The sequence below is a fragment of the Rhipicephalus microplus genome, chromosome 9, assembly GCF_043290135.1.
Source record: "Rhipicephalus microplus isolate Deutch F79 chromosome 9, USDA_Rmic, whole genome shotgun sequence".
NCBI classification, from domain to species: domain Eukaryota; kingdom Metazoa; phylum Arthropoda; class Arachnida; order Ixodida; family Ixodidae; genus Rhipicephalus; species Rhipicephalus microplus.
The window spans coordinates 31,107,694-31,132,982 of NC_134708.1; the positions used below are offsets into that span (position 1 = coordinate 31,107,694).

General features: G+C 48.2%; 1 protein-coding gene and 1 long non-coding RNA gene across 2 annotated transcripts in view; one reads left to right on the plus strand and one right to left on the minus strand.

The window, feature by feature from the left end:
• Positions 1 to 25,289, minus strand: part of LOC142771650 (uncharacterized) — a 310,230-nt gene that overhangs the window by 144,938 nt on the left and 140,003 nt on the right. Inside the window, exon 2 of the long non-coding RNA XR_012886050.1 lies at positions 13,412 to 13,467. This is a non-coding gene — a long non-coding RNA (uncharacterized LOC142771650). The remainder of the gene's footprint in view (positions 1 to 13,411; positions 13,468 to 25,289) is intronic.
• LOC142771649 (uncharacterized) overlaps positions 1 to 25,289 on the plus strand; it is a 148,975-nt gene that overhangs the window by 101,502 nt on the left and 22,184 nt on the right. The gene's annotated exons all lie outside the window — the stretch shown is intronic.

Genomic DNA, 25,289 nt, shown 5'->3' on the forward strand with positions numbered 1-25,289 from the left:
AGAAAATAAATGCCCAACACTAGCCCAACAGCGCGTTTTATGTAGCTGGCCTTAAGACGGTTCTACGGTTTGCTAATTTTCAACTTCTTGACAACACGCTCCGTTCCGTCTGCAAGAAGTCGTCAGCCTATGGCATTAAGCGGAGAAATCTTTTTTAAACGCAGTGACGACAAACGCGAACCTCTTAGAAGAAAAAAAAAAAAAAAAACTGCCGATGGCACGAGAAGTAGCGCAGCGCCGCAAGCCAGGGATGGGGCCCTAAAGCGCTGTCGACAATAAATGGCTGCCACGAACGACGCTGCCAGCTATACAAACGACGCGCAATAGAAGAAAGAAAACGAAGCACTACATCACACGTCGCGACAGCGGACCCATCTTTCAGGCATTTATGGCGGACTCTCGAAATAACGGCCGGCGCGTGCCAGAGGCCACCGGACGTCATCGAAGTACAATAAAAGACTTCGTTGTTATTTAGACGCAGTGTTTTCCGGTACTTCGACAGACGGCGCGCAAGTAACAAGCGTCGCACTTTCGACGTGCCGTCGTTAAGCCTGCTGCCGCTTTCGAAACGCGGTGCTGCGGATACCGTGAAATCCGGCTTGTAATGCGAGGCCACTGCGACGACAGGTACAGGTTGACAGGGACGTACACATTAAAAAATACGCACGGCCCGCCGCGGTGGTCTAGTGGCTAACGTACTCGGCTGCTGACCCGCAGGTCGCGGGTTCGAATCCAGGCAGCGGCGGCTGCACTTCCGATGGAGGTCTCTCGTCTCCTTGGAAAGGCGAGCACTTCGGCATGCAACATCTGCGCCTGCGAGGAAACGCTTGAGCACATTCTATGTCATTGCCCAGCATACCAGACCGAACGACGTATTATGGAAGCCAAGCTCTGTCAGCTGGATTCACGGCCGCTTACAGAAGGGAAGATCCTGGGACCTTGGCCGACGATTTCGCGTACGCGCAAAGCCACGAAAGACCTCTTGTACTTCTTAAGGACTACCAGACTTCATGAGCGCTTGTGAAAGAACTGTGCGAGGCCGTGCTGTGTAGTCTTGAGCTGACTATTTATGCTTCTCTTTCTTGCTCCTCTTCTTTTCTGTCTCTTTCCGTTCTGTTATTCCCCTTTTCCCCCACCCCAAGTGTAGGGTAGCCAACCGAGCCAAGCTTGGTTAACCTCCCTGCCTTTCCTCTCTCTCTCTCTCTCTCTCTCTCTCTCTCCGATGGAGGCGGAAATGTTGTAGGCCCGTGTGCTCAGATTTGGGTGCACGTTAAAGAACCCCAGGTGGTCAAAATTTCCGGAGCCCTCCAATACGGCGTCTCTCATAATCGTATGGTGGTTTTGGGACGTTAAACCCCACATATCAATCAATCAAAATCAAAAATACGCACGGTGATAATGATGGAAAGCTGTCTTCGAGAGCAGCGACCACGGCGATTCACGATGGGCCTGTTGTAGAGGGCCTTCGTGGATGACGACGACCTGAACCTGAAGGAACTTTCAAAAGTGTCTCACAGGAATCCCTGGAAGCACGAAGAACGAGGGCGTTGTTCTCTCCTAGCGTTTCACGTCTTCTCGGTTACGATTCGCGACGCTGGAAAGTCTGTTCACGTGACTTCGTGACGAAATACGCTCTCAGTCGGTTGATTACGAGAGACGTCTGCTGTGAATTGTCGTTTACCCTTGTTTACCACTCAGTCGCATGCCCGTTCTGCCTTGTCTCGCGTTGCTATCGTGCGCGATCAATAGATTTCACTTTGTTCTGAGCGTTTTCGAATGCGATGATTGATTGATTGATATGTGAGGTTTAACGTCCCAAAACCACTATATGATTATGAGAGACGCCGTAGTGGAGGGCTCCGGAAATTTAGACCACCTGGGGTTCTTTAACGTGCACCCAAATCTGAGCACACGGGCCTACAACATTTCCGCCTCCATCGGAAATGCAGCCGCCGTAGCCGGGATTAGATCCCGCGACCTGCGGGTCAGCAGCCGAGTACCTTAGCCACTAGACCACCGCGGCGGGGCAGTTTTCGAATGCGCAAGAGAAGATTACAGAGTGAAGGCGGAAAACATCGAAATCCTGATATGATCAACACTTTTAGTGCTGACATCACCCGCGTCTTATTGGAGAAAATAGGGGCGAAGATAGCTTCCGTGCGAAAAGTAGTCAAGGTGAGAAAGAAATCACTTTCGTGTTTGAACTTGGAGTGTTTCAGGGGCCCTTTGATTGGGGCAAGGTCGGAGGACCCTCGCAGCGCCCCACACCGTCAATGTATGAGGTAGGCAAGGCACACCCCTCTTAGGTCATTAGGGGGGGGGGGGGCGCCCCCCTGCCCCCCTCGTGCGCACACTTATAGTTTTTTTTGGTTTTGTTTTTCATATTGCGTCCCCATTACGTCTTAAAGCTGTAAAGAACACATATGCTTTTTCATATTTCTAATTCCGCAGTTGCGAAATCGTAGCGCATATTACTTACTACAAATGGAGTCTCCATTTTATTACAGCATACCTTCCTGGTCTAGTCAAAGCATCGCTCTGACACATAAACTCTCGGAACTTGTTTATGAGGGCATATGCTGCATCCATTTTGCACCTACACGCCATAGCGTTTCATGGCTGTGTGCGTACCGATCCATACGGTACACCAACTCCAGGAGAAGCCAACCGGCAGTCTGAAGAGTTCGCCACTATGCAACGCGCTTTGTCTCGAAACTTGGTGCCCGCGGCGTTTACCAACGTCCGTTGTCACACTATCACTCCACATTGGGACATCTCGACCAGACTCAAACCGTTTCGTTTGCAGTCGGAAAACACACACATCTGATGACAGCTAAAGCAGCGAGCGCTCGAGCTAACAGGGCAACGCCGATGCGACGTACAATCGCAATTGCCATGGCCCGCGCGCAGCGGAAAATGGCAGAAACGCAGACGTTGCAAAGCCGAACAAACATTTTTTTTTGTCATCACGTGCCCGCCGGCGACTCTCAGCTGGGCGCAACGGCGAGCGAACGAACCAAAAGTGCAAGCGACCGCCGCAGCGGGGCCAGTGTTCGGGTCACAGCCCGGTGCGATGCACTTTCTCTCGCCTCTCAGTCACAGCTCTGTTCCGGTACGGCCTTACTTTTCTCACTCGCTGCACCGAAGAGGCAACATCGCAACACGCATCCGTTGCAACAGCCCCTCGCGAGGGAGGGGGAGTGAGTTGAGTTAGAGAGGAGAGAGGGTTTTGCGAATTAGCAGGAAAGGAACGAAGCGTAGCCGCCTCCGGGTGGTACGATGCCAGAACGACGCAGCTTCGAAAGAGCAGTCAGCCGGTTGAACGGAGGCAAGTAGGAAGAAAGAAGGAGAGACGATTGCGGCGTGGCTCGCCTGGTGCCGCTGTGTTGCGTCTCGCCGGCGTGGGAGCCAGCCGCAACATAGATAGCAACCGCAGATATAAATCCGTGCAGTGAAGCGGAAGCTGCCGCTCGCCGCCTATCTAACCGGTAGCTACGCGAAAACTAGAATATACAATTGGATGACACAAAGCATAGTCAGTTAGCAGGTATTCGTTTTTAAAGACGCAGGCCGTGCAAACACAGAAACCAAGAGACGTCGGTAGAACAAACGGGTCGCTGCGTTAACCAGATTTATGGAACATGAATCACTAACCGGAGTCTCATCGGTGCACGCTTAAGAACGCCTGACGGTCGTAATTACCGGAGCCCGCCACTACGGCATCGTTCACAATCACATTGTGGTTTTGGGACGCTGAACAGCACATATCATTACGTTAAGATCTAATCTATTCTTACACTGTCGAGAATGAAAGTGCACGCCAATAATTCGATGATTGCGCAATTTCGTGCCGGCACAGGAACGTAGAAACGCGTTTATTCCTTGAGGTCTTGCATTGATTGATTGATTGATATGTGGGGTTTAACGTTCCAAAACCACTATATGATTGTGAGAGACGCCGTAGTGGAGGGCTCCGGAAATTTAGACCACCTGGGGTTCCCTAACGTGCACCCAAATCTGAGCACACGGGCCTACAACATTTCCGCCTCCATCGGAAATGCAGCCGCCGTTGAGGTCTTACATATCTTTAAGAGTGGTAGGACATGCATGAGCCAACTATCGATGGCTAAGTACAAATGCTGGATGATCTGTAGTACGATGTACTCTACTACTGGAGAGCAGTAAGCTGTCCCGGTTTCATGAAGACACGGTCGTGTGTTTAGAAAACGTTGTTAACGATTCAGAGTACTAGGTACTCTACTATGGTATAGCATAAAGCCGTCCCGGGGCCCTGTATGCGTAGCAACCAGGTCGCGGTTTAAGTGAATTTAATTTCCAGATATATCTTACATAGCTTATGTGCACACAGAAAGATGGACAATGATGATCCTGCTTGTGGTCTTGATCAAGTGCAGGAATAATTATCTCTTGCGCAGACTAACGTCGTGCGCCGGATTGATATGTTCGTTTATTGCATTGGCGTGCACAGGTGAAAGAGCTTCTAATGGGCAGCGCATAAGGCATGAATACAAGAAATGGGGTATTCTGCACGGTAGTACGAATGGTTTATTTGGTAGGCTAAAAATTTTTTATTACTGTCTTGATATAAGCGTGGTGTGTGAGATCGTTGCGATTCGGGATAGCATATATTCTTGCGTGTTCCTAAATAAACGTGGCTTGAACTTTGCGCCTGTGTTGTCTGCGTCTCAATCTTTCGTATTCGTTTCTCACCCGCTACTATGTAATGCATCCCAAGCTGCTCAACTTGTGCGCACTAAGTTCTTCGTGTCTTTTTTGTTTAGCGCCGTTGTGCCCCTTTGCAGATGTTAGCCGGCTCTTGGTGGTTCTCCTGTTTCCCTCGTGTCCGTGTTTGCACGCCCTCGCTGTCTCTTTATCGTATAAAGGAGGTCGCGGGTTCGAATCCCGGCTGCGGCGGCTGCATTTCCGATGGAGGCGGAAATGTTAGACGCCCGTGTACTCAGATTTGGGTGCACGTTAAAGAACCCCAGGTGGTCAAAATTTCCGGAGCCCTCCACTACGGCGTCTCTCATAATCAAATGGTGGTTTTGGGACGTTAAACCCCACAAATCAATCAATTATCGTGTAAAGGCCGAAAGCGCGAACATGCTAGCGACGAAACAAGACGCTGGAGCGACGTGCCGCCTGGTCATTTTCGCGTGATTGCTCAGTGTTTTTCTTTTTTTTTTTTTCAGATTTGGAAACCATCGCGCAGAAGTGCTGTGCTCAAGTAGCCAATAGCAAATCATCGAAACATGATCTACGTCAGTGACTTACTGCTAGTTGTCTCTGCTGGCTTATCGATTTGATTGATTTATTTGTGGGGTTTGACGTCCCAAAACCATCATACGATTATGAGAGACGCCGCAGCGGAGGGCTCCGAACATTTCGACCACCTGGGGTTCTTTAACGTGCACCCAAATCTGAGCACACGGGCCTACAACATTTCCGCCTCGATCAGAAATGCAGCCGGGATTCGATCCCGCGACCTGCGGGTGAGCAGCCGGGTAGCCACTATAGACCACCACGGTGGGGCTACTTGCTTATCAACGCGCACCAAAAACAACGTTCATCAACATGTATATGGGCGAAGAGTGAACGTTGAACGGGAACGTGCATGGATAGGATCTGTAAGTTCCACGACGTCTGTGACGCGACTTGGCAGCGCGTTAACAGCTCTAAGTTCACTAACTGGATCAATACAAACACTGCAAGACAATGATAAACATTTTATGTACCATAACGCGACAAAACATCGTGTTTTACATCGCATACCGCCGACAACGTGCCACTTTTGGTGCGCGTATACACAGGCGCCCTCGTGCCCGCAACAGTGGAGATAGTTCACCGAAGAAGTCGCTTAAATGGGGCTTGGCCATGCAATCGACCACTTGCGCGAAGGCGATCACGTGGTGTCGCTGCCACGTGCATTTTCGCGAATATCAGGTTCGGGCAGCAGGACGCCGCACTTTAAACATGGACTGACCATTCCGATAGGCGGCTGAGCAGATGTGACGGTACAGAAATAGAGAGAGCTTTTTATCGGTCAGCAGAGTTAGCGAACATTCGCTTGCTACCTTGCCGGTTCGTTTGTGTTTAGAATACTTGTTCGCCCAGTTGTTGAGAATCGAATGGTGTCGATTTCTGGACGAAAAGCGTTCGCTGCCTATGTGTTCGGATCCATTTGAACGAACTACATCGGTTGTGTAGGTGTCTTTAATGCGGACAAGGCACCCACAGCGGAAGAGTCGGACGAAACGTCCTTGCTTATCACGTGCACACACACAAAAAGTTAAATCCTCGATTTTATCGAGGCAAGTGTTTTGCGTCTGTTCCGCCTGATTCCTATATAGGGCTGGGTATGATAATGATGTCCGATAACGGTGTGTCCTCACACAACTGAATCATTTCGTTTACTCGACTACTGTAGGTGCTGATTAACGCAGGTTAAGATAGATTTATTCGTAGTAAAGCAATTAGTGGGGCTAGATGGGGCACGTTTGTAGTGCACATAGTTGTAGAAAGGTCTCTGACGCGTTATACTTCACCTGGAAGAAGGTGGTGGTGAAGATAACAAACTATGCATGACGATGACAGGTTTGTTATATAGATGCATACACGCCGGTACATCACGTTGGGCCAGTTGTAAAATCAATAATCTAGTCTAGCTTGAGGTAAGGTCATTGCCGCACCTACAACCACAGTTGAGCTTTTGGCGTAGGGCCAAAGACCTATAGCACAAGTTCATCAGATAAATATATCTTAGAACTCGTTCAACAGAAGAAATCAGCTTCTAATGCTCGTTTATGTTGCTGTTGCAACGTTCAATTGGAAATGTTGGCTGTGCGATGCTCAGCTATAGACGATGTTGCGAAGGCGTCTCAGTGCCGCCTTGTCGGGCTGTTAACTTCTGTGTTTTGCATCTTTCATAACTATAAACGGACAGTGTTACAGTGCACCCATACACATTAAAAGGGTTGAATTGATGCATACAAACTTTCATGGCCTTATTAATTTCACATCGCAATGTATAAAAACGAGAAAACATCCACTTAGGTAGGACAGTCTATAGATCGGTTGTATCTACGCTGAGTGCTGTGAACGAGCTGTCTGCTGTTCCTGTCTGCTGTTTTAGCTCTAAAGATATAAAACAACTTTTTAAGCGTGGTTACAGCTCTATAGAGCTTCTCTTTGCCAAGCGGAAGTTTCAGCGAGCCCTTAGAGGCCACTTCACTTCAAACCAAGGACTCCTGGCAATCCGATCTCCAGAATCCAGGGCACCTACAACTTCAGGCCGTTCAGAATGACCATGACGTAGCGGTGGGTCCTGCCAATCCCGTCATAGGTGAAGCCATCGGCTCGTCCCCCCGGTAACGAGTTCTTCAAGGACTCAACTAAGTTCTTGTAATGCCATGTGAAAATAGTTTTGGTGCTTCTCGGCACCAAAAGGCCGGGGACACTCCGGTCGTTGGGCCGCCATGTTCTTACGTCCTATTGTATGTCTTCCCGTTTACTTCCGTTCGACAGCCGCACCTAAAAACAGCCCAAAGAAACGCAAGGTCTCCTTCCTGTACGCAAATAGTTTTAGAGCAGGAGTCCCAAAGCAGCTCGTGTATATGCAAGCCCTTGCGCTCTTTGTATTCCCCAGAAGTGCAGGTGGGAGTACATATGAACGTGATAGCGTGCTTACGTAGGCTCTTGCGTTTCGTTCAGTGTTTTTTTAGTGCGACAGGGAGTATAAAGCAACGCAAGAGCGTGTGTACGGAAGCGGCTTAAAGTGCTCGGTAGTAAAAGTTACTTTTTGTTAGACCAACCCACCCACTATCACACCAGGACCTAAACAAGGCACCAGAAGTGGCGCCATACGACAACTACGAACAAACACAAACCCGCCTCCCCTAAAAACAGATATTTCCCGAAGTACAGAAAAAAAAAACGCATGCAAGATGTGCAAAAAAAGAAACAGCTCCACTCAGGCAAATGCTGTGGGAATGCAGTGCTCAACACAAAAATGACTTGAACTCCGAGACCCTATCACTGAAGTGGCGACGCCGCTCTGTTCTGCAATGACCTCGTCGACCAACTCTGGACCGTCCAGCAAGTCCGCGAGGAAGCGTTGAGACAACATCTCGACGTCCCATCGTGGGTGACCTGAGCCCGGGTCGCTAAAAAACCCTGCAGACCAACGCAATGAAGTTGAACCCAACCGACAAGGAGTCACCCCCCCCCCCACCCCCCCTTTTTTTTCATGTTCTGCAGAACGTGTGTTTAGCAAGTCTGGATACTGCACGCAATTGCCAAATACGCGGTGAACGTCGTCTCTTGGCCCAACGAGAAGGGGCGAGGACGCAAGGGTGAGACCGGGGAGACCCCGTGACGGGGCCCCGACAAAGACTGGAGAGAGGGAGACGCGATGGTGCGCGGGAGAGAGTTTGAATGGGAAAGAGAGAAAGAGAGAGAAAGGCGCGGAAGGGCGACCGCGCCCGTCTTTAGCCCTCGCTGTCTGGGATAGTCTCTCTACCTTCCCTCCATATCCTCGATCTTTTTTTTTTCTCTCTTTCGTTTCAATGTTGAGAAAAAAAATTAATGAAGAATGCAATATGAGACGAGTGAGAACTTGTTGTTGGGCTAGTTGGTAGAGCATTTCGAAAAGTTAATTCGAGCGCGAAAACTTGACACGATAACTCACACACGCACACACCCATGCATCAAACACACGGGTGAGGCAACGCCCGACGCGATTGGGCAATAGTTTACCCAGAGCAAAGACAGAGACCGCGAAGGGGGAGCACGCGGCTATGCAAAAATAAAGAAGCAGGCTGTCATCGCTCATCTATTGCCACGAGAGCGCTCGTATACTGTATCGCAGGCGTGATTAATGGACTCGCACAATGGTTCGTTCATTTCAATGGTTTCACCCGTATCCACGTGCTCGCGGAACAATGGTCTGTTTCTCCCGTATCGAGGTGTCTGTACAGCCACAACTATTGCACCAGGCTGATGTCTTGATGCACTGATCTGATCAGTACGTTGTAATTACGTTCAGTAATATATATGCCCAAGATTGTTTTACTTGTCTTATTCTGCGCTGTTTTTGATCGTTCGAGTGTACGAGTTTTCATGATGATTGTTCAACGCTCGCAGAAGTATTGGGAACGTTTAAACTTGTGATTTTTAAGAGTGATCGTCTTGGCACCGATTCATGTTTACCGGTCCTTCTTGTTACACGTTCTATTTTCTGATTTTCTTGGCTATGTAAAGTTTTTTTTTTTGCCCTGTTCATTGTAATCCCCAATATACTGTATTCTAGCCTTTTAGAGTACATTTTCTTGGCTATGTAAAGTTTTTTTTTCCCTGTTCATTGTAATCCCCAATATACTGTATTCTGGCCTTTTAGAGTACATGAATGAACGAATGGACACAACGTGTGTCCTGGCGCAACCTCTTCTCTAGGACGTCGCTATCTCATCAATTATCGTACGTCACTGGCTTCGGTTATTGCATTGGGTGATGCAGCAATACAAGCCAATAAAAACACGCGACTAGAATGAGCCATCAGCCGCAAAGATGACAAAAATGCAACCATTGTACACTTAGGTTCGTTAGAAAAATTCTGAAACACGTTAAATCTAGACGAAAAGCCACAATCCCCAACCGCGCCCTCTCATTCTTTCGCATTTTACGAAGATGGACGTCCGCGTCTATCTATCTTCATGCGAACGCTGGTTAGTGGTAAGAAGACCAGTATTACCACTATCGATAATAAGCAATATTGATTACTGATTCATGCGTCTGGAATTATCACATCTCGAGCCACAAGAAACACGACATTGCGGACTCGTAAGTATATACTACAGCGGCTAGTGCATGCCAGCCGCTATTCGCTACAGTTTGTTACGAAACACCACTCCACCCAGCCCTCATGCTAATCGCCGGCGAGATCCGCACAATCTCGCCGCAAGTGGGAGAGGTCCCTCAGGAGCTCACTTCTCGCCGACCAGCGATGGGCCGTCCAGCAGGCCCACGAAGCGGCCGCCAGGTACTCCCTGTCGGTCCCTACGTGGGAGACGCCCGCTACGCGCTAAGCGCGTCCTGCAGGACCGAAATAAAGTTTTTTCATTCCATTCCATCCGCACAATCTGTTAGCATGATTAAGCAGGTGGTTGCACAGAGCTGCCATGTCATTCGATAACATAATGCGAACAAGGGTTGTTTTCTAACTGCGAACAAGAGGACAAGAGGACTACATATTACCCGTGTGCAAGTAATACCACCATCCCTGAAATCACAACCTTCCTTCTAATATTCTATAACACCAGGAATGTCTATTTCCAGAATTATCAATCAATCAATCAGCCAGCCAGCCAGTCAGTCAGTCAGTTAATCAATCAATCAATCAATCAATCAATCAATCAATCAATCAGTGAGTCGTCACTATGATATGATGATTATATATTATAATAACAGGTCACTTGCTTGTTAAATCAGGAGTCCCACAAGGAAGCGTAATAGGCCCGCTCCTATTTTTCATATACATCAACGATATCGTCCAGGTCATTAATGAGCCCCACCGCGGTGGTCTAGTGGCTAAGGTACTCGGCTGCTGACCCGCAGGTCACGGGATAGTATACCGGCTACGGCGGCTGCATTTACGATGGAGGCGAAAATGCCGTAGGCCCGTGTGCTCAGATTCGGGTGCACAGTAAAGAAACCCAGGGGGTCGAAATATCCGGAGCCCTCCGGTACGGTGTCTCATATACATATGGTGGGTTTGGGACGTTAAACCCCACTTATCAAATCAAATCTTCGGGTTATTGATGAACCAGTTCAGATTAGGCTTTTCACAGATGATTGCTTGCATTTCGATGAAATTAAATGTTCGGACGACCAAGCCTTGCTGAATACTAGCTCGCAAAACATTTGCGTACGTGATGTCAAGAGTGGGAAATGCAACTTAAAGCTGACAAAACGATTTCATGACTATGAGTAGAAAGAAAAATATTTTACCTTTTCCGTATATTCTCCCTACAGTACGCCTAACGAAGGTCCTTCTCTACAAATACGTCGGCGTCGCAATAACTAGTACACTCAGTTGGAACACCCATATCTCAAACATTTGTTCGTCTGCTTTCCATAAGCTATGCTTTTTGTCACATAAGTTAAAACACACACCACCTGATGTCAAACTTCTCGTATATTCATCCATCATAAGACCCAAGCTTGAATACGCATCTGTTGTCTGGAACCCGCATACGAAAAACTAATGTTGTAGCACTGAAAATGATCCAATAAAAATCAGTTAGATTTATTCATTCCGAATGTCGCCAAACAGACTCTCCTACTAGAATAATGAATTTTTACGGCATAAAATCTTTGCAATTCCGAAGCAAAATTAGCAGAATATAATTTTTGTTCCATTTGAAGAATCGTCATTTGCTACTTCCCCCATGAGCCTTGCGTGACACCACTGACATCACGAACTACAAGATATCGACATAATAAATCGCTAACTCCATACAGCACCAAAACTATCCTATTCAAGTTGTCATTGTTTTCCGCGTACAATTAACGAATGGAACTCGCTGCCAATATCATCAGTGCAAAGCATACAAGCAATCGAAAGTCTTCAGTATTGATGTTAGGTTATGTTAATAATGTTCCATTGTTGTGTGCATATTGCTTTATTATTGTTCTGTGTATATTACTTAAATAATGTTGCTTTGTTGTGTGAATATTGCATATTGCTTCTTTACACTTTTTGAGATGTTCAAGGTGTTATTACTTTTGAGCTATGCTGTACTAATTAGACACTATCTTTCTTCTGTTCATGTTTCCTTTCAAAGCACTGTGTGTGAATCTCTAGCCTTTACAAGTACACTTTTGACCCTCCTGCTAGGGCCCATGATGTGCCTGCAGTATCTGTAAAATAAACAAATTACATGGCGTAAAATATCGAGACGAGGGTACAAAGGTACAATACTTAAAAAAAAAACTAAATGTCGCATCCCTGCAAAAGTCTGACATTGTGTCGGTCCTCTGAGCCTTACTGCTGCAGCGCGGATCACGTCGAACAAGAACACGTCTTGCAAGATGAAAGGCTTTAAAGGAACTCAAGAAGAAGAGAATAAGAAAAGGGTGAGCCGGCGCTACCTCGAGGCCTAGCGTCAGCGCGTGAGGAGGCTCTATAATGATGATGGCTGCTGTTCTGCTGCGAGGGATGAATAAAGGCAAGTCACAGCAGACATGTTTCGTTCTTATGCGAAATATACCGTTCTCCTAGGCAGGGTCCGAGCCAAAAGGCTCGGGAGAGGGGGCACATCCTTCTGCAATTGTCGGATGCGTTGTCCCGCCCAAGAACAATCAGCGAAAGTCAAAATAACCCATACGTTCCCCACGTCTCCGTCTTTTACTTTCCTCCTCCTCATGGAACTCCCGGGTCGAGGCTGCTCAACCTCCTCGCCCTCGAAAAACATCCTGGCGCCGCCGCTAATGCGCCTAGATTCCCAGACATCGGTCTTCATGACATCATTGGGAACGATAGCTATAGCGCGAGAACAGAACGGCGCTGTAACTGTAGTCATGTCACACCAGCTAGCCCAAACTGCCACACATCGTTAGGAAGTCGAATTTCGCTGACCTGCGGAAGACGAGCGCCTCCGAAATCATCGGCGCACGTATGTAATCTCGGAGGCCTTGTTAACGGTCGAAGAGTTGATTGAAATGACCGCACCGCGGCGGGAGTAGCCGAGATACGCGGGCCGAGGCGCTACGTCGCTGCCACGTACTGGTCGGCTTGCTAACTTCGAGACAGGATCGCTGCTTTCTCGAGAAGCGCTCTTGACGGTGCGCTTTCTCGGAGCTGCTTTCTTGCAAGGGTGACGAGCACCTGCTCACGGTGCCCCGTTTGGCTGTTCGCCGAAGTCCGGCGTGGTCAGGTCACCGGTCTTTCCCTCACTCTCGAAAGCGGGCGAGAAAACCCGTTTCTCGAGAGCGATCGACGACGGCAGCCGCCCATCACCCAAGCCTTCCTCGCTACCGCATTGAATCCGGCTCGGTAAATCTGTGCAGTGTTGACGAATGGATAGACATGTAGTGATGCCGAATACCACGCAAGAATTTACGGAAAGTAGCGATTGTGTGGGTGTGCTCTCTATCTCACACTATCTCGACTCTTCTATCGACTGTAAGGGCCCAGAGTAGGGGCTAGTTGTTTCAAGTGCATCGGGCTTATTTGTTTCGGACGTCCGCCGATACGGACTAAGTGTGTTTTTGTTATAGTCTTCATTCGTGTTCAAACAGCATGTCGCAAGTGTGAACTATTCCACCTAACTACCCCATTCCTTTCCCCGGTATAACGTAGCGTGCCAGTTATGGTAAATTGGATATAACATACCTGTCCTTGGATTCTCGCCAGCTTCTTTTTTTTCCTGCACGAGCATCCCTCTGAATCTGAAAAAAAAAGAAAAAAAGGAAGAAGTTGAGAAGAAAAAAAAATGGAAGCTTGAAGAAATGAATTATTCGTGAATACGTGTTACCGCTTGAGTGGAGTCTTCAACAAGCGGTCTTGAAGAAAACTCCTTATGACGAAATATCGGCTCCAGCGGCACCCCATGTTAGCGAATTTTCGATCCCTTCGAAACAGGGAGCTGGTACCATCAAGCACGTCATTTACCGCTATGCTGTGCTTGTCACCGATCTTTAGCACGCATGGTTCATGTTAGATAATCACTAAAGCTAAAACAAACCTACTGTTATGCAACCTACTTTTCAAGTTCAGTACTTTTGAATAGGAGAATGCGGCATCGCCTCTAATCGGTGCACAGGCTCTCAAATCAGTTTACCGTTCTGACTAGACAAATTCATCCACGTGTGATCTAATCCCTCCACGTGCTATACACATGCACCAAATAAGAAGTTCAGCAGAAGATAGAAGCTTGTATGGGTTATAGTGTTGCTGGAGCTACAGTGTAATAGAACACGCAGTGTACTAGAGCATACTATTAGTACTAGAGTACAGTATATACTAGAGTACATTTTAGTACACCGTACCGAAGTCCACGTTTCGACTTGCTTCTTCGACACTTCAACTGAGGACAAGACCGCTTGTCTGAATATTGCCTTCCGGCACTTCTAAGGGAGAGAAAGATAAAAAGCAGAAAGGTGGGGAGGTTAACCCAGGGCTGAGCCCCGGTAGGCTACTCTGCAGTGGGGAAGGGGAGAGGGGGAAGGAAAGTTGATTTCCAATGTTCCAAGGTTTTTTTTTTTGTCTGTGTCATTATGTACCATTGGGAACCACAGTGAAGAGGGGCAGCGCCAGAATTTCCTCCTTGAATTTGGGTTGGAAGATTGGAGTGGGGGGACAGTCACTTTGACAAAAATCGTTCAAGAGAACAGGAGCACCCCTGGAGGAATAGCTTCAGGACAGGGAGCAGAGGCAGGTAAAGATTGAAGAAGCACTTGCCCCCACTCACGCTCCTTCTTCCGTCATTTTGGCAGAGCCTGTGATCGTGTAACTGGTCAGTGTGACGTTCATCGCAAATTCCGTCGGAAAACAAGACCCCGACGAGCTGGCTACGCGGTTTCTTGAATTCGCTGCGTCGTATCGCTTGTCCAGCTCTATTACAATGCCTTCAGTTAGCTGGCAAGCTAGTTGGCGATGCATAGCTCGTAGGTCAGACATCACAAGCTTAACAAGCTGCAGAACAGAGTGCTGTGCCATACAGTCAAGCAGGGCCTTAGTGAAAGGGTGGCACTCCGGGCACCCTAGACATCACAAACTTAACAAGCTGCAGAACAGAGTGCTGTGCCATAGAGTCAAGCAGGGCCTTAGTGAAAGGGCGGCACTCCGGGCACCCTAGAGTTACTGTATATGCTACCTTTATGTAGCACATACAGTAACTCTATCCAAAACAATCATCCCCTGCCACCCCGCTCCGAAATTTTTTTTGGCCATGCATACATCTGCAAAATGACCATTTGCCTGTCCAGCCCCCACTTTAGATCAAAGATGCCCCCCCCCCCCCCCCCCGGGGCCGGAAAAAAAATAGAACCTTGTTGTGGTCCAATATCGTCATTGTGTCTCTGCTGCTTTACCTATGGTTTACAATGCACCGTTTTATAAGCGGGTGAAGTGTAGTAAGGCGAAAGAAGAAAGATCCGTAGTGGCGAGGATCAACGGTTTGCTTGCCACCGCTGCACGCTGTTCAGCCCCCCTACTTTTCCTCTCAAGTACTTCGCTGCGCACCCTATCCCTATGTCTCCGCATATGCGGCCGTACTCGTTGTGGCAGCTAGGCTTCGTTGGCGACGGCGACGGCGATCGTGATCGCGAAAACGGCAAACGTTTCTTCTTCTTTTTACACCGTAGCTTCTGCGCCGTCTCGGTGGTTGACGCTTGCCTCGCTCACGTCGCATGGCGTGGGACAGGTTTGCCTAGCGTTTGAACGCAGATCAGGGGCGAACCTTTCTGCGAGGAGGAAGAGGAGGAGTAGTTCTCGGTCTTTGTTGTGAAGCTGTCGCAGACGGCCGCTTCGTGATCGCCGTTGGACCTGTTGCTTCTTCTTCTTCCTTCTCTTTCGCGACCACCCTCACTCGTCTGCCGCTCGTCCGACGACGTGTCGTCTGCTAGCGGTATTTCGGAGCAGACGGCTTCTCGCCCGAAAATCGCGCGAGACTGGCGCCATCTGGATTCGGGAGACGATACTATGCAAAAGATTTTGCTCCCTTCGCCGTTCATGAACGTCCGATGTTGTATCTTGTCCTGTCACACTTCGAGTTTTGTAACAGAACACTAAAGAAAAAGCTGACGCTGGTGTCTGTGAGAGTTGCAACGCATGGTGCTCCAGCCGCCACAAGAATGTTGTCTACATCGAGTCCCCTATATGTTTTATGCGACTCTGTGTGGACTGCAGCAGCCTTGACGTCATACGGTGTTCAACAGAAGTCCAGCAGTCCCACTTGATCACCATGATCATCTTAGGACCGCTACTTCTGGGGAGTTATCGAAGGTCACAATGAGCCGTTCTTTTATCCAAAACAGAAGGCAAATGACAAAATTAAGAAAGCCAAAGTGCGTTCAGTGCCGCAAGCACGTAGACTCGGTAAATCCATGTACTATCCACAATTTTCATGTTGACTGAGCAATCGCAGCGCCACAACTAGCCTCAGGGACAAGCATACTAAGCCCCTCAAGATGACTGACGTCACAAGTCGACTAGGTCGCACTCCCTGTAGAAGCCACCGGAGAGCAAAATTGATGTGCTGCTTGTCTTCACCCAAGAGTTACACATTATTCTATTCACCTGGTACCGTATAATCAAACATAGGTCGCAATAAATGATCTCAAAGTAGTGGTACAATCAATCAATCAATCAATCAATCAATCAGCCAATAAATAAAAGCACACAGTCAAAGAACACTGGTTCTTAGAGTTGAAAGTCCCGGGGGGGGGGAGGGCGGGGGGGGCGGCTCATCTTCCATTTTTCAGGTCAGCCCTTCTTATGTGATTCTTAAAGGGAAAAGAAGAGAAAAGTGAGCCCCGTAACTGTCTGCATCAGAGTGCGACACCTGAACAGTAGCTCACAAGGGATGGGGGTAAGGAGGGATTAAAAGGATATGATTAAAAAGATAAGATTAAAAGGTATATATAGAAAGAATAAGAGAGCGAGGCGCAGGGACAGTGGAGGAGGAGGAGGAAGAAAGTTTAAGCGGAAAGACAGGGAGGTTAGCCAGTTCTTAGACCGGCTGTAGGGACAGTGAGCGACGGAAGTAAAGATTTGATAGGAAAGATGGAAACGGTCGCAGGAGTCCGAGGATGGGGCACCACACAGCGAGAGCTCATGTCGGCGGCAGGAGATGGCGTAGGGGGAGTCCAGTCGACCAGAGTTGCGCTGGCGTCGGAGATCGCGGGGGCTGAACCGGTCGGCACGAAATCCTGCGAGCGAGTCCCCCCAAGTCAGCCCTGCTGCACGCATTTCACAACCGCTGCATGGTGTTGATGTTTGGAGCACTAATGATGCGCCCGGAGAAATATGATTACGATATATATATTTGTATAACGTTCTTAAGCCTTTTTTCAGTGCAATAGAGGGATGGCTGCGCTATATAGAGTGTCACCGTGTCACCCCCCCCCCCCCCCCTCCTCTGTCAAGCCCTGCTGCTACTACAATACCTTGCTACGTCCATCGAATAACCTCTACTGGTTTACGAGATGCAGGCACCGCAAGCAAATATGCATGTGCAGGGAGTTCTTCCTGCATATGCATAACTCGTCACAGTTTTGCATGGTGTTGCGAAAAAAATTTCACTGACGATTGCGATGCTGCCTAATGCTAGTTCTGATTTGATTGATATGTGAGGTTTAATGTCGCCAAAACCACCGTATGATTACAAAAGACGCCGTAGCGGATGGCTCCGGAAATTTCGACCACCTGGGGTTCTTTAACGCGCACCCCAATCTGAGCACACGGGCCTACACCATTTTCGTCTCCATAATGCGAGTCCTGGAGTGGAGCTTCGTGCTGGGGCAACGTCCACTGCATTTGAAGTTCCGGCTGTCGGCAGTTCTAGCAATGTAACACTCGTTACATATTGGCACTGAAACTGCGAGTGTCCTAGTGCTACTACACCCACCACTTTGCGAATCGTCACCAACCAAGCGAAACACCGACAGCCCTGTTAGGACATGCGAAGCTAGTCGCAGTGCACGTGTCAGCCCTGCATGTGCGCGAGGTCCGACCGAGGGACCAGCGCGCATGACGGAGAAAGAAGGCGAGGTCAGAAGCCCGCGTGAATCTGGCAAAATACGAGGTCTGAGGACATTCTCCTGGTGGGCCTTGGTTGCTTCAAGTCATACGAAATGCATCACAGAGCATATCGAGACGTCATATACTGCACGAGCCAGTCGCTTTACGATGTAATCATCGTCATCAGCGTCATCGTCATCACGGTACACGCCAACGCCACCAACGGACAAGCCTCGATATGAAGGATCTTCGCCTTAACAAGGAAGGCTACCCAAACTGCACTCTTCTTCCAGGCTTTGCACCACGGGTGCAAACCTGGCATAATTTTCTTTTAAACGCGTAAGTTCTGTGATCAAGCAAGGACGAAACTGCTAGTGAAATCAGCTACAAACTGACACTCCCCGCCGCGGTGGTCTAGTGGCTAAGGTACTCGGCTGCTGACCCGCAGGTCGCGGGATCGAATCCCGGCTGCAGCGGCTGCATGTCCGATGGAGGCGGAAATGTCGTAGGCCCGTGTGCTCAGACTTGGGTGCACGTTAAAGAGCCCCAGGTGGTCGAAATTTTCGGATCCCTCCACTACGACGTCTCTTGTAATCATATGGTCGTTTTAGAACGTTAAACCCCACATGTCAATCAATCAATCAATCAATCAATCAATCAACAAACCGCCACGCTCGTAGCGGAGTGACACGGTGGGGCGGAAGCCTTGCAACCCTTCGCTCCTACGCCAAGACGAGTACGATCTCTCGTAGGGAGTTGAATGGCGCGACTAGCGTGGCCTTTCTCAACACTCCGTCAGAGGGAAGCCAGACAATGCGTGTGCAACCGTGTGTTCATATCTCCGCGCCATAAATAAACACTTATCTTAAGGGCACTACCCGGGGCTTCTTATCGATCGCGTGTCTGTCGGTACGCTCGCCCACGCATAGCTGCCATATGAAGAGTCCTTCTATGAGCTCTTGCGTAATACTGCATTCTCGCAGGTTTGTTTCGTCACACGCCTAGCTGCAAAGGTGCCGATATGCGCCGCGTCATTACGTAACCAACGAAAAGAGAGAACGAGCTGATAACAGATATGAGATGTAAAGGAAAAAAAAACGACGATTTCTATCTATGAATGATTGACGTTCACAACATTCGCTCCCCAAGCTGTCGCGCGTTTACATATATATGCGCACGCGACAGAAACGAAAGCAGACAAAAAAACAACTTTTATTTGATATTTTGATCGACCGGGGATGGGTCCTACAATCAGCCGAAACCTCACAAATATGTCGCTTTATATTTATTGTATATTCGTGTGCTTGTCTTCGTACTATATGGTCGACCGATACTATATATATTCCTTTTTTTTAATATTTATTATCTTTAACAGTCGAATAAAGGACGCCTGAAATACGTACGTCATCTGCACGTTTCGCATACCTAGAATTGCCTCCGGCAAAATTAAATGAATGAAGGCTCAATGAAATAAAAATGATATCTTTAGATACAAATCTATTTGACTTAAATAGGCGCCATATTGCACAACAACCTCTTTTCGCCGTTACAAATGTGCGGCACATTGCGTTAAGCGCCTTAATTGATCAGGTCTTTCAACCCTGCTGTTATTATTCCGAGCGTCACACACACACACACACACACACACACACACACACACACACACACACACACACACACACACACACGCACGCACACACACGCACGCACACACACACACACACACGCACACACACACGCACACACACACACACACACACACACGCACACACACGCACGCACACACACGCACACACGCACACACACACACACACACGCACGCACACACACGCACGCACACACACGCACACACACACACACACACACACGCACGCACACACACGCACGCACACACACGCACGCACACACACACACACACACGCACACACACACACACACACACACACACACACACACACGCACGCACACACACGCACGCACACACACACACACACGCACACACACACGCACACACACACACACACACGCACGCACACACACGCACGCACACACACGCACACACGCACACACACACACACACGCACGCACACACACGCACGCACACACACGCACACACACACACACACACACGCACGCACACACACGCACGCACACACACGCACGCACACACACGCACACACGCACACACACACACAGAGAGAGAGAGAGAGAGAGACAGAGAGAGAGAGAGATAGATAGGTAGATAGATAGATAGGTAGATAGATAGATAGAGCGAGAGAGAGACAAGGACATAAACACAAAGACAAGTACATGCACAGACAAACACACCACCCCCGAAAGAGCGCCAACTCCCACACGCCAACCACGCATCGTCGTCGTAATCACTTTCACGCGCAACGACGCACAATCGAAGCGCGTCTCCGTGCACCCTAATTAGCCGTGTGCATTTCGCGCGAAAAAGGGATTCCGAAAGGGGCATCCAGTAAACCGCGCAAGATTCCTCCCCGTATTCTTGTCTCCCGCGCCGTCGTTGCAACGCTCATCAAACAACAGTGCGGGGGCACCCAATTCCTTTTCCTGTAATACACGTGCAAGATCGATCCGACGTCCTACTACGCTCGACGTAACGCGCGCCGCAGGCGCTGTCCCCCCCCCCCCCCCCTCCACGACTCGGGGCTGGAGTGGGGTGGGGGGGCATCGACGTTTCGCAACACCGCCACCCCGTGATCCCCTTTGAACCCGTTTCTCCCCCCGGTCTCCGATTCCAAATGCAGAAAGAAGAAGCAGCGATGCAGTCCGCGGGCACGCAACGCGGTTTCCTTCGTGCTGCGTAACGCTGCATTGCGTACACCAACCGTTTCGTAATATCTGCACGGCTTCTAGCGTTGCCTTCTTTGTAACGCGATCCCATTAAAGAGCTCGTTTCGCAAACATTCCGGTGTCGCTGTGTCATTGGTTGTGAGCAAATAATCAGCGTTGTGCGTGGCCGAAAAATCCAAGGTAATAAATGTATCCGAAGGTGAACGTCCCGAAAACGTGATACGATAAAGAGAGACGCCATAGTGCATGGGCTCCGGAAATTTCGACCACCTGGAGCTCTTTAACGGGCGTGGACATCGCATAGTATACCTGCGGGCATCTACCACTTCGCCTTTATCGAAATGCCGCGGCCAAGATCGAACCCGCTACTTTCTGGCCAGCAGCCGAGCACCATAACCAATTCCCCCGAGGAGAACGAGAAATCAAGAAAGATGCTAGTAAAGTAAAAAAGAAAAGTTCGGTTTGAGTGAGAATCGAAACCAGACCTTATGCATAGCAAACTGATGTTCTATCGCAGAGGCGCGCCATTGTTTGAAACTGCCCCCCCCCCCCCAAAAAAAAAGAAAGAAAAATGAATGCCGTGCAGTGGTAGGAGCCTCCTGAACGCATGCAATATTGCATGGCGGAAGCGTATAGAATCACACTGCATGTGCGTCAAAACGCGCGAATCGCGCAAGTTCGTGCTCTGCATTCGTCCGTTTCTTCGTCTCGATTTCGACTATAAGATGTCCTTCACACCCGTTGGCACCCTGACATATACTCTACTCTCTGTCTTGTCCTATATGGTTACATTTAGCACTTTGCACTGCTCAAAGCGTCCATTTCGATCTAAGTTGAACCCTCTTTGTAAGAATCCAGGTTTCCTCTCCAAAGGTAAGCACCGGCAAGATGCAGCTGTTTTATACAGGGTGTTTATAGAAATGTGTCCAATATTATTTAAAATATACAGAAAGAGTACAGAAAGTATGCATGTGTGAGCTATACCTGCGGTGTTCTCTTTACTGCTGAAGAACGTATCTTTAGATGAGCACAGACATTAATTACGTGAGTAGTTGTGTAAATTACAACAATTACCTTTTTTTTTACCTGTGGTAATAGCCGATCAAGTCCAATGGGCGAATTTGAGAGCTTTCTGCGGATAGCCCATATTCTCTCCTTCAAAATGTGGCCACTGGTACGAGGAAATATGGCTAATTTAGCAGGTGAAACCGAACAGCGCGTCGGCCAAGTTACTTCGAAAATGCCCTCAGTGGCGACACTGTTACCCTTGCAGTTATCAACTGTCGCCCCGCCGCGGTATAGTCTAGTGGCTAAGGTACTCGGCTGCTGACCCGCAGGTCAAATCCCGGCTGTGGCGGCTGCATTTCCGATGGAGGCGGAAATGTTGTAGGCCCGTGTGCTCAGATTTGGGTGCACGTTAAAGAAAACCCCAGGTGGTCTAAATTTCCGGAGCCCTCCACTATGGCGTCTCTCATAATCATATGGTGTTTTTGGGACGTTGAACCCCACATATCATCATTACCCTTGCAGTTATCTTCTAGACCCTTCGCTTCGTGTCGGCTTATCGACGCTTGCTTATCTTCCTCCCCCAAATGCGAGCGAAACCGTGTCCTCATTGAGGACGTTTTGAAATGAATCGTAGATGCGCTGTTGGTTGCGTCAGTTTTGGTTTCGCCTGCTAGATTAACCAAGTTTCATCGTTCCGTGGCTATTACCAGTGGCAGCTGTCTAAAAATTTCAAAGGGGCTACGGACAGGAAAAACGTGAATTCATCCGTTGAACTCAATTGGCTATTTCCACTGGTTGAAAATTTAATTCTTTTAACTTCTCTAATTACTGCCGTAGTGGACGTTTGTGTGCATCTGAGAATGCCCCCTTCCGCAGTAAAGAGAACGCCGCTGGTGGCACGCACATGAATCCTTTCTGTAATTTAAAATAGTAGTGAACGCAATTCTTGAAAAACGCTGAATACTTTCCTCTTGAGGGATAGCAGTAAACTACCATTCATAATTTGGGAATGCCAGCACTAATCAGAACTTGCTGATGCTGGCTGGAGTGTGGCTCGATGATGACAAACGTCAGCTATGTTCATTTTGGTTTGCGATTCGCGAATATCCACTAGTGTTGTCATAGCTTCAACAAGTAATGGCTAATGCCGCTTAACGTTTGCCATATCAGGAGTTATAGTTGCAGGATTGTTTTCATTACATCGGATTCCAGTGGTGCTCACACATATTTACTAATTTTTATTTACAACATACTGCAGGCTTACATAGGCTCAGGCAGGAAGGGAAACAATACAGAACAAGATACAGAATTCAAAAAGGCGAAAAATAAACAAATAAACACACCAAATCTCAACTTCGAGGTTAGGAAATAATAAATTATAGTTCGTCAACCGACTCAACTGAATCAAACGTTCCTATACGGGGGCTTAACTACTGCAGCGTGCTAGACATCACTGTGTGCTCCTCTGAATTAGTGGCTGGAGCGGACTGGACTACAGACGCTGATGTAAGAGGAAGTGACCACTTGCCAGCATTCATATATCACCCAAAGTTGAAGAAAATGAGAGATGACCACATAACAAGAGTTACAAATTGGGCAGTTTTTCGAGAACTACAGAGACAGAATTTTGAGCCTTGTTATGGCGCAGAAACGTATTAATCGAAGATAAAACACTTTTTAACGAAAGCTACTTGTACAGTACCCGTTGCAGATGGGTATGCGGGTGTTGACGCGGAGTATGAGTGGTTTCGGACAATACGACGCCGATCTGAAAGAAGATATCGCAGGTTGGGAAATTTAGAAGATTTCAAGGTTGCACAGAAAGTACATTCTGCAATGCAGAACCAACTGCGGAAACTTTCAACCAAAAGGTGGCAAGATTTATGCGCCTCACTTTCTCCTTTTACCTCGGCGACTCAACTGTGGAATATGGCAAGCGCCATCCGACAGCCAGTAGTCCACTCGAGACCACTACAGGCTCTAGCGCTGTCTCGAGGAGTTAGCGAACGTGTGAATGCCGAAGAATTTTGCGATCTGATACTGAGAAATGGACGGGCCGACCAAACTGGTGAATATAAATCCTGAGCAGAATCAGCTTCGGCGGTTGTAACAAAGTTCTCTGCGGTCAGTTCATCAAATCTGGATGGCAGCTTCAAACAAGAAGAGCTCCAATATGTGCTGTCTTCAATAAGACGAACAAGTTCACCAAGACCAGATGGAGTTGCATACGCTGCACTTGCTAATTTGTGCGAGAAAGGAACATCACACCTGTTGGACATTTACAATAAAGACTGACAAGAAGAAAAGGTTCCGGAAAGTTGGAAGATATCAAAAGTAGTACCGTTGCCTAAGCCAGGAAAGAGCCCTATGCAGTTGGATTCGTTTAGGCCGGTTAGTTTGACAAGTTGTATTTTGAAAGGGACTCGAAAATGATCAATGAACGAATTTTATGTGACAAGACATGAAAAAACTGCTACCAGAAAGCATAGACGGCGTCAGCAGAAATATATGCACAATGGAATGCATTCTGGGCTTGGTCACAGATGTGGAAAACCAACGAACGCAAGGAAACATCACTGTCACACCTGTTGGACATTTACAATAAAGACTGGCAAGAATAAAAGGTTCCGGAAAGTTGGAAGATATCAAAAGTAGTACCGTTGCCTAAGCCAGGAAAGAACCCTATGCAGTTGGATTCGTTTAGGCCGGTTAGTTTGACGAGCTGTATTTTGAAAGGGACTCGAAAATGACCAATGAACGAATTTTATGTGACAAGACATGAAAAAACTGCTACCAGAAAGCATAGACGGCATCAGCAGAAATATATGCACAATGGAATGCATTCTGGGCTTGGTCACAGATGTGGAAAACCAACGTACGTAAAGAAACATCACTGTCGCTGTATTCCTTCATGTTTAACGAGCGTACGACACAGTGAGTGACGTTCCTGTTCTGGAAGGCCTGGCGTTGCAGGGATTTAAGGGCAAGGTACTGCGTTGGATCGCTGACTTCCTGAATCACCGGAAAATTTTTGTAGTTTCGGAAGAAGGTCCATCGTCAGAACATGTCGTCAACCAAGGAGTGCCACAGGGCAGCGTACTAAGCCCTACTCTCTTTAATGCAGTCATGGCTCAGCTCCCGTATAATCTTCCACATAACACCAGATGTTCATGTGTATGCTGATAATATCAATATATGGACGTCTGGTCCATCGTTTTTAGATGCGCAACAAACTTTACAAGAAGGATTGAATTATTTAGATCATTTTCTAAATAAAGAAGTACGGCACTGAGTCTGGCTGAAACAGCCATACTACCATTTACATTAAAAAGACCTGGAAATTTCCAGATTATTCTGCAAAACCAGCCTATTCAAATGGTAAAAACTCATAGACCCTTGGGCGTGATTTTAGACCGGAGACTAACATGGTTGCCTCATGTCCAGTCCCTTGAACAAAAAGTGAATCAAGCCATTCAATTCCTCCGGCATATCTGCGGGGCTAAGTGGGGCGGTACTACAAAGTCGCTATTGGCCCTACATGTTGCGTGGATACGACCCATCGTAAGTTACTCCCTGCCTATGCTGCGCGGACTTCTAGCCTCCACCGAAAGGTGATTTCACTTGTTTTCTGGCAAGGCCTGAGCTTGAGGGTATGTCTGGGGTTGCCACGGTCAACTTACAGTGTTTTAGTGAATGCAGA